The following is a 7,635-nucleotide window of genomic DNA, read 5'->3' as shown; positions in this document are numbered from 1 at the left end:
TATAAAACTAATGAAAGAGACCATGGGATTTATTGACACACGTCCTGCTCCAACTTACTATAAACACTTTCTAGTCATTCACTTGGTATTGACCTTATACAACACCACCCGTAGGAGGTCACCAGCCAAAGGTGCCTTAGGCCGAGTATAGATCTCACAATGTGAAACGTGGAAGGAAAATGAATATCATATTACCCCATTTTCCTTCCCATTGAGTGTTTTCACCTAGGGTTAAAATTAACTTAGAAAAATATGGCTTTACTTATTTTTACTAAGTGATTTGTTTAAATTATTCAAAAGTAACACTTACTTTGGATAGTTAAACACTTTGATTAATGTTTCCATTAAACCAATTTAATAAACTTAATCAACAATTTCATGCTTTGTAGCAAATCTATTTAATTCAAATTTTTCAAGTTCAGTTCCAGGGTAGGTAATCCGTTTCCGTCAACCTAAAATTACCCAGGCTAGACAAAAACTAACCTTAGACAAAAGGTCCTAAAGATATGGTTTTACTACAATTTAATTTCTTTTAATTTAAAATTCAAATTTAATTCCTATTAAATCGATTAAATATTAAACTAATTTTTAATCTCCTTAGCAAATTTTGTGATCTTAGGTTTATGTGAATCATATTTTAAAATCTATATTTTTAAAAATGATTTGACTAAGTTTGCCGTTGCCAATTTCTGAATTATTTGATTTTATTTTTAAATTTCATTATATATAACCAATATAAAATTAAATGAAATAAAATTAAAATCATAAATCATTGAATGACATACTTTAACCAAAAATTATACATATTTATAAATTATCTAAAGTAGTGTCAAGCTTCATGCAATTCCCATTTCATTACCTTTAACATACATAACATTTCTATATAGTAAAGTGATGAAATTAATTAATAAACATACATACATCCTTATATTCCAAACTATATATATTATAACCCTTATAATATAAATGGTGTAATGGCTATGTTATTAATGCATGGCAAGTATATATTATAACCACTTATATATATGATGCATGCAGCATGTTATTAAAATTAAATCATGAAACTATATATTATAACCTTATAATATAAATTGGTGCATTGAATAATGCATTACCTATGGTGGAATTTTTACTATATAAATACATTTATAATTATATAAATAAAATTACATTCATACATCAAAATGCATAGTTTAAACACAATTTATGGATCGAACGATTGAATCCTGAACATTAATTAAATTAATATAATATTTTTATTAATTTAATTAAATAAAAATGTAACTATTACAAAAAATTAAATTAGTTCAAACCGATTTCAAAACAAGTGAACCGGCCTGAACCACATTGAATTGGACTGCCCAAAATCCCAAAACCGCACGTGAACCACTCGAACCAAAGCAAACGGGACACAACCAGCTTGAGCCATTAACTGAAACTTGCACACGAACTGATTTATTTTTCCGTTCTTTGGAGCGTTGCAACGCTATGGAAAGTGATCCGTTATGCCTCATCGTAGCATTGCAAACGTCAGGGGCACTCGTCAATGCTTATTGTATAGTCGCTCACTGTACAATTGACAAATCCACGATTTTGCTCTGCATTTGGACCTTGAATCCATCAGAATGTCGTCGAAAAACCCGAACGACAACAAGCTAAGAAAATTAACATACTCGATTGCCAAACCAAAATAATGCTTCAAAACACCAAAACCCTTACAAACCAAATTTAAAGAAAAGCAATAGATCTACAAAAAATATCCTGAAAACATTCCATTAAATCGCAAACCATTCATTCATCCAATTCATCGACATGAATAAAATTATAGAATGTAAAACCCATCCATTAACTATAAATTCAATTCTAGAAAATTTAAAATTGAGACTAAGAATCACCGCTCTGATATCAAATTGAAGGAAACCCGGAGGTCCACTACGGAAGTGGGATCGTTCCCAATTCAAAATTTTTCACAAAATAAAATTTAAAGAACAATAAAATTAATGCATATACACAGAAAATTACAGCATGCTGGTAGAATAAGAGGAAGGAGAAGAAGTGTTATGAAAATAAAACTTACGCCTTGAAGAATAGAAAATAGACTTACCCATTGAAAGAATAACTTCTTCCGAAATCTCCTCCTCAATCGGTCACAAAAACAATTCAAAAAAATCTCAAGAACGTAGAATAAGATCCGGTACGGGAATAAAATTGCGCCACATACTCTCTTGGCTCGAGAGGGGTTTGCGTCATAGTTAGGACTAGACTTTTATTCATTGAGGGATTAGTGGCTAACTTAAGAAGATTAGATGTAACTACAGGGGCAAAATGGTAATTTTTGGTCCAACTGTATCAAAGACCGCCTTCATAGACAGAAGTTCAAACTCACTCAGGAATTTAGGTTCAAGGTCACTTATAGGTCATCTTCGTGAATGTTAAGTCTATTCTATCAACGGTATCTATATAGTGAGACTATTCATTTTTGGTCCGGTCTTTTTACAAACTCTTTGAAATAGAACCCCCCCGCTCATACTCTCCACATGAATGATCAGATCAGATCATTTGTTAGCACCTTTTACAACAATTGTAACAACTACAAAGCGGGTTGCTATTCGGTAGTATCAATAGGATAAGGTTTTTATGGTGGAATGCCCTAAATCCTCATAAGGTCCTATAGTTTGTAATGTATTGAACAAACTTCATTTTTTTATTTAATAAAATATATGATATTTTTTCAAACTCATTGGTCTATTAATAAATATATGATATTTTATTCATTTTTTAGTGGCATTAACCACAAACCAAAAACTTAACATCCAAGTTATTTTTGTAACTTAAAGATGTATGTCTACATAGGGTGGACATATTTAAGTGATAACCTAAATGGTTGTAGTAAATGGATAAGTGGGTACTTATCCTTGTAACACTACGAGTATGACCTGTTTTGTAGGTGTTACAATTTGTTGTCCAATTTGCAATAATGATCTATCCTGTTAATTCATGTATAGACAATGTGAGCAGATATTCTATACAAAAGGAGCTTTAATAATTAAAACAAAAGAACGAGAGACATACCTTTTTGAAGAACTCTTCTTCTTACCTTTCTCTCGGCTCTCATGGATTCTTGGATCAGCACCTTCACCTATCGCTTAGAACGCCAAGCCAATCGTCTACCCAAATCTCTCGCGTCGCTTAGCACACAAAACAGTCTTCTCCACAGATAAGCAGCTCTCAGGACACCACCCCACTTAGTGACCTTGGTATTCCTCAAAGTGAAGAATCCATGAGGTGTGCTCTGTTGGATTTTGTAAGAAAGGGGAGGAGGAAAATAACGATTGCACTATTCTGACCCAAGGCAAGTGGAGAGAAGGATAGTGTTCTATCGTATAGGCTTGTGCTTGATCATTTAGTAAAGGTATATGTTGTTTAGTAATGTGGCTTGATCGTTTACACGATCGTTTAGTGAATCTCACTCAGGCACGCGATTATTAGTAAAACAACACGGTCATTTAGTCAACAGCGCATTGTACAACGATTGTTTAGACAAAACACTTGAAGTTGTGTGTAGTCTTCTCATGAGCTAAACGATTAGGCAGTGTACTCTAATGAAGCGATGCAACGATTCTTCTTCAAAATGAAAATATTTTTTCATTTTATCCTTCAATTATGAAAAACTAATGAAAACCTTCCCACTTTCACACACGGTTAAGGAGAAGAAACCACCAACAATTATCTCATTAATAATTTAATTATAAATAAATATAATAACTTAACTTATTCATATATATTTGTACTTTTTATTAAAGTTGCTGACAATATGTCGTAAGCAGAAACGATTGTGACATTTTGGTCCTATCCAACCATTTATTAGATTGTTCATTGCTACGATTATGTCAGCAAATCGATCTGAAATTAACACACTTTTTCGTGTGTTACAATTTCTCTCAAGTGTTTCAGAAACCATCCCCATGAGTCTGCAAACTCTTCATCTGCAACGGTAAATGCAAGTGGAAGAAGATACGCATTTGGATCAACTGATGTAGCAATCAACAATTTTTCCTCGATATTTGCCATACAAGTGGGTACCATCTATCTGAATTATCGGCCGACATTTATTAAAAGCTTCTATACAAGGACCAAATGCCCAAAATACAGAAGTTAAGATAACATAACCTGCAATAAGCGTTTCTTTCACTCTCCCCTCTAGACGTGTTCTGGGATTGGTCTGCTTAACCATATATAACCACCTGGGTAACAATTTGTAAGACTCATCCCAATCACCGAACACTTTAGCTAATGCTTTTCTTTTCCCCTCCCATACCCTATGTAAGGAACATGATATCCAAACTTTGATTTGATGTCCAGTTGTGCCACACTGATAGATGGTTTTCTTTTTAACAGAACTCAGTGCAATAATTGATGAATCCAATTGCACATGACTTTGACTCAATTCTGAATAAAAACATGTATGTTGCTCATCATACTTAGTGATCTTGAACAAGCCATGCGATTTTTTTTTTATGTTACGAAGTCTCCATTTGCAACCTTCTCCCACTTCTTACCTCGAATTGTCCCAAATCGTCGGTGTCGATTCCACAAACCTCATATGGTGCGTGACATTTAATAGCAAAACATTTGACTGCGTGTTGTAGCATTTCTTTGTCTTGACAAATCATCCCTTTATACAACTGAGTATTGTCAATGTCCACAGGGGTTACAATTGGGTCATGTTCTCGAATGCTATCTAGTACGTTCATATCCAAATCGTTGAAGTATCTGAAGGTAACTCATGTTCACGACCATCGAAATCCAACTCTTCAAATTCATTGTCTGTTTCTGTTATGAAATCTCTATACTGATTGTTAGCCACCATATCTTCATTATCACATGGCGATGCAACTAACTCCGGATCAGGATCAATACATTGAGTTGGATCTTCAAACTGAGTGAATGATGCATTCAAATTTATATTCAACCCTATCCTATTTACATTTACATACAAATGCACTAAATTCAGGAGTGGCATCGCGATTGAAAACATTAAGTTCATAGCTTGTGCATTCGAAATAGAGAATGACATAAACCTTATCCTGATGATTCTAGGTTATGATGTATATATATTATTTCTAACTGATTTGTTCTCATATTTACACTAAGTGACATCCCAACCATTTCAATGAATTGTTCAAATACAATTCCACGGTTCACATTTATGTTAAAACCCCCACTTGGTTGTTGGTTTGGTTATAGTCAACTCCATCAATACCATCAATTATATTACCATTTATAAACAACATAAATCTCAAACATTTGTCTGCCATTTTCTAAAAAAAAAGGGACAAACAATATATTACTTATTGTTCTACTAATTATCAAATTTAAACAAAAACAAATCACAGTAAAAATCACAATAAGAAATATATATAAGAAATATAAGAAATATATTTAAAAAATCACAATAAAAATCACAATAAGGTAAACTTTTTAAAACTATTTTTTAAACATAACAATAAATTAAACTTTTTATAACTATTTTTAAACATAACAATAAATTAAACTTTTTATAACTATTTTTAAACATAACAATAAATTAAACCTTTTATAACTATTTTTAAACATAACAATAAATTAGACTTTTTAAAACTATTTTTAAACATAACAATAAATTAAACTTTTTATAACTATTTTTAAACATAACAATAAATTAATTTTTTTAAAACTATTTTAAACATAATAATAAATTAAACTTTTTATAACTATTTTTAGACAACAATAAATTAAACTTTTTAAAACTATAGTCAAATTATTTTTTCAAAGTTAATACTAAAAAAACGCATAACAATAAATTAAATTTTTTAAAACTATTTTTAAACATAACAATAAATTAAACTTTTTATAACTATTTTTAAACATAATAATACTTTTGTATTAAACTAAAAATATTAAGGTTTATGAAAATAACTTTTTAAACATAACAATAAATTAAATATTTTAAAACTATTTTTTCAAAGTTAATACTACAAAATCAAACATCATAAGAAATATATTAAAAAAATCACAATAATTTTGTATTAAACTAAAAATACTAAAGTTTTTAAACTATAAACATCAACTTTTTATACATAACAATAAACTAAACATTTTAACACTATAAACATTAAAGTTAATACTAAAGAAATCAAATATCATAAGAAATTTATTTAAAAAAATCACAATAATTTTGTATTAAACTATAAATACTAAAGTTTTTAAACTATAAATATCAACTTCTTAAACATAACAATAAACTAAATTTTTTAAACTATAAACATCAAAGTTAAATAAAAAAACAAACAATAAAGTAGTTTTTATTAAAAGAAAACAAAATACTAAACTTGTTAACTAAAAAACAATACTAAAATATAAAAAATCATCTAAAAAAAAGAATAAATAAATAAAATTACTTCTTGATCTTCAATTAAAAAATAATATTAAAAAAATTAACATTATCATGGTAGACATCAATATAAGGAATAAAAATGATATATTTAGCATAAACAAATATTAAAAACAAAAAACTACTAATAAATAAAAGTTAAAGTTCAACTCACAAATTTGACGGTAGTTCTTTTTTTCCTTTAAAGTGACAATGTTTACCATTTTTTCCTGTTATTTGTTATCTGGCAATAACTACAAAAAATATTTAAAAAAATATTAGAATCTATATAAAAAATAATAATATAAGAACAAAAATAAAATTATATATATATTTCTTAAAAAATAAAATTTAGTTAGAGTAATGAACCAATATAGTTTGTGATCAAGGGAGAAGTGTGGGAACAATTTGTATCAAACGAAATAAAAGAAGAAATAGAAATGGAAAGTAGTGAGGTAAAAAATGGAGGAGAGGGATTTAGTTTCTGATGCGAGGAGGAAGAAGGTAGAGGATTTCGAAAATGTGAGGATGACAAAGGCAAAGACGAAAATGTGATCTAAGAATGTGAGGGGAGCTGTTTAAAAACACATAGGTCGAGTGTTGAACACTCGACCCACGGGTTGGAAAATTAAAAGCAGTGGATGGGGAGGCACGATGCACGACAGACATTTAAAGCTGCCCAGATTCTTAGTCAACAGCACAGGGCTGGCAACAGCAGGTTGGCAGCGGCAGATGGGACGAGACATAAGCTTGTCGAGGGTTGAACTTTTGACTTATGTAGGTCGAATGTTCAACACTCGGACAAGTCTCCAAGCAGGGCGATCTACATCGTCGAGTTCTCAACCCTCGACATCCACCTTCGTCAAATTCTCAACCCTCAACATCTACCTTTGTCGAATTCTCAACCCTCGACAAACGTCCCACAAATCTCTTAATTAGTTTTAAAACAATCATATTTTCTTAAATAGTTTTCAAATCTACAATATTCAAATAAAATAAAAATAAAAGATCATATTGAATACATCTATTTCTATTTTTTATATTTAAAAAAATAATATATATAAATATATAAAGATTCGAGGAGGCATGTATCCCTTAGTCCTTTAAGTTGGCATTAACTTAGATCACCAAAATTGTCAAAGTACACCCACCAATCGCTTAGCCAAGTTGCAACCTTTGTGTTTTCGGGGGTGTGCGACATAATATATTGAATACATCTAGTC

This window comes from Benincasa hispida, chromosome 6 (assembly GCF_009727055.1).
Source record: "Benincasa hispida cultivar B227 chromosome 6, ASM972705v1, whole genome shotgun sequence".
NCBI classification, from domain to species: Eukaryota; Viridiplantae; Streptophyta; class Magnoliopsida; order Cucurbitales; family Cucurbitaceae; genus Benincasa; species Benincasa hispida.
The sequence above is the reverse complement of the archived record's forward strand: the minus strand, read 5'-3'. Positions refer to the sequence as shown.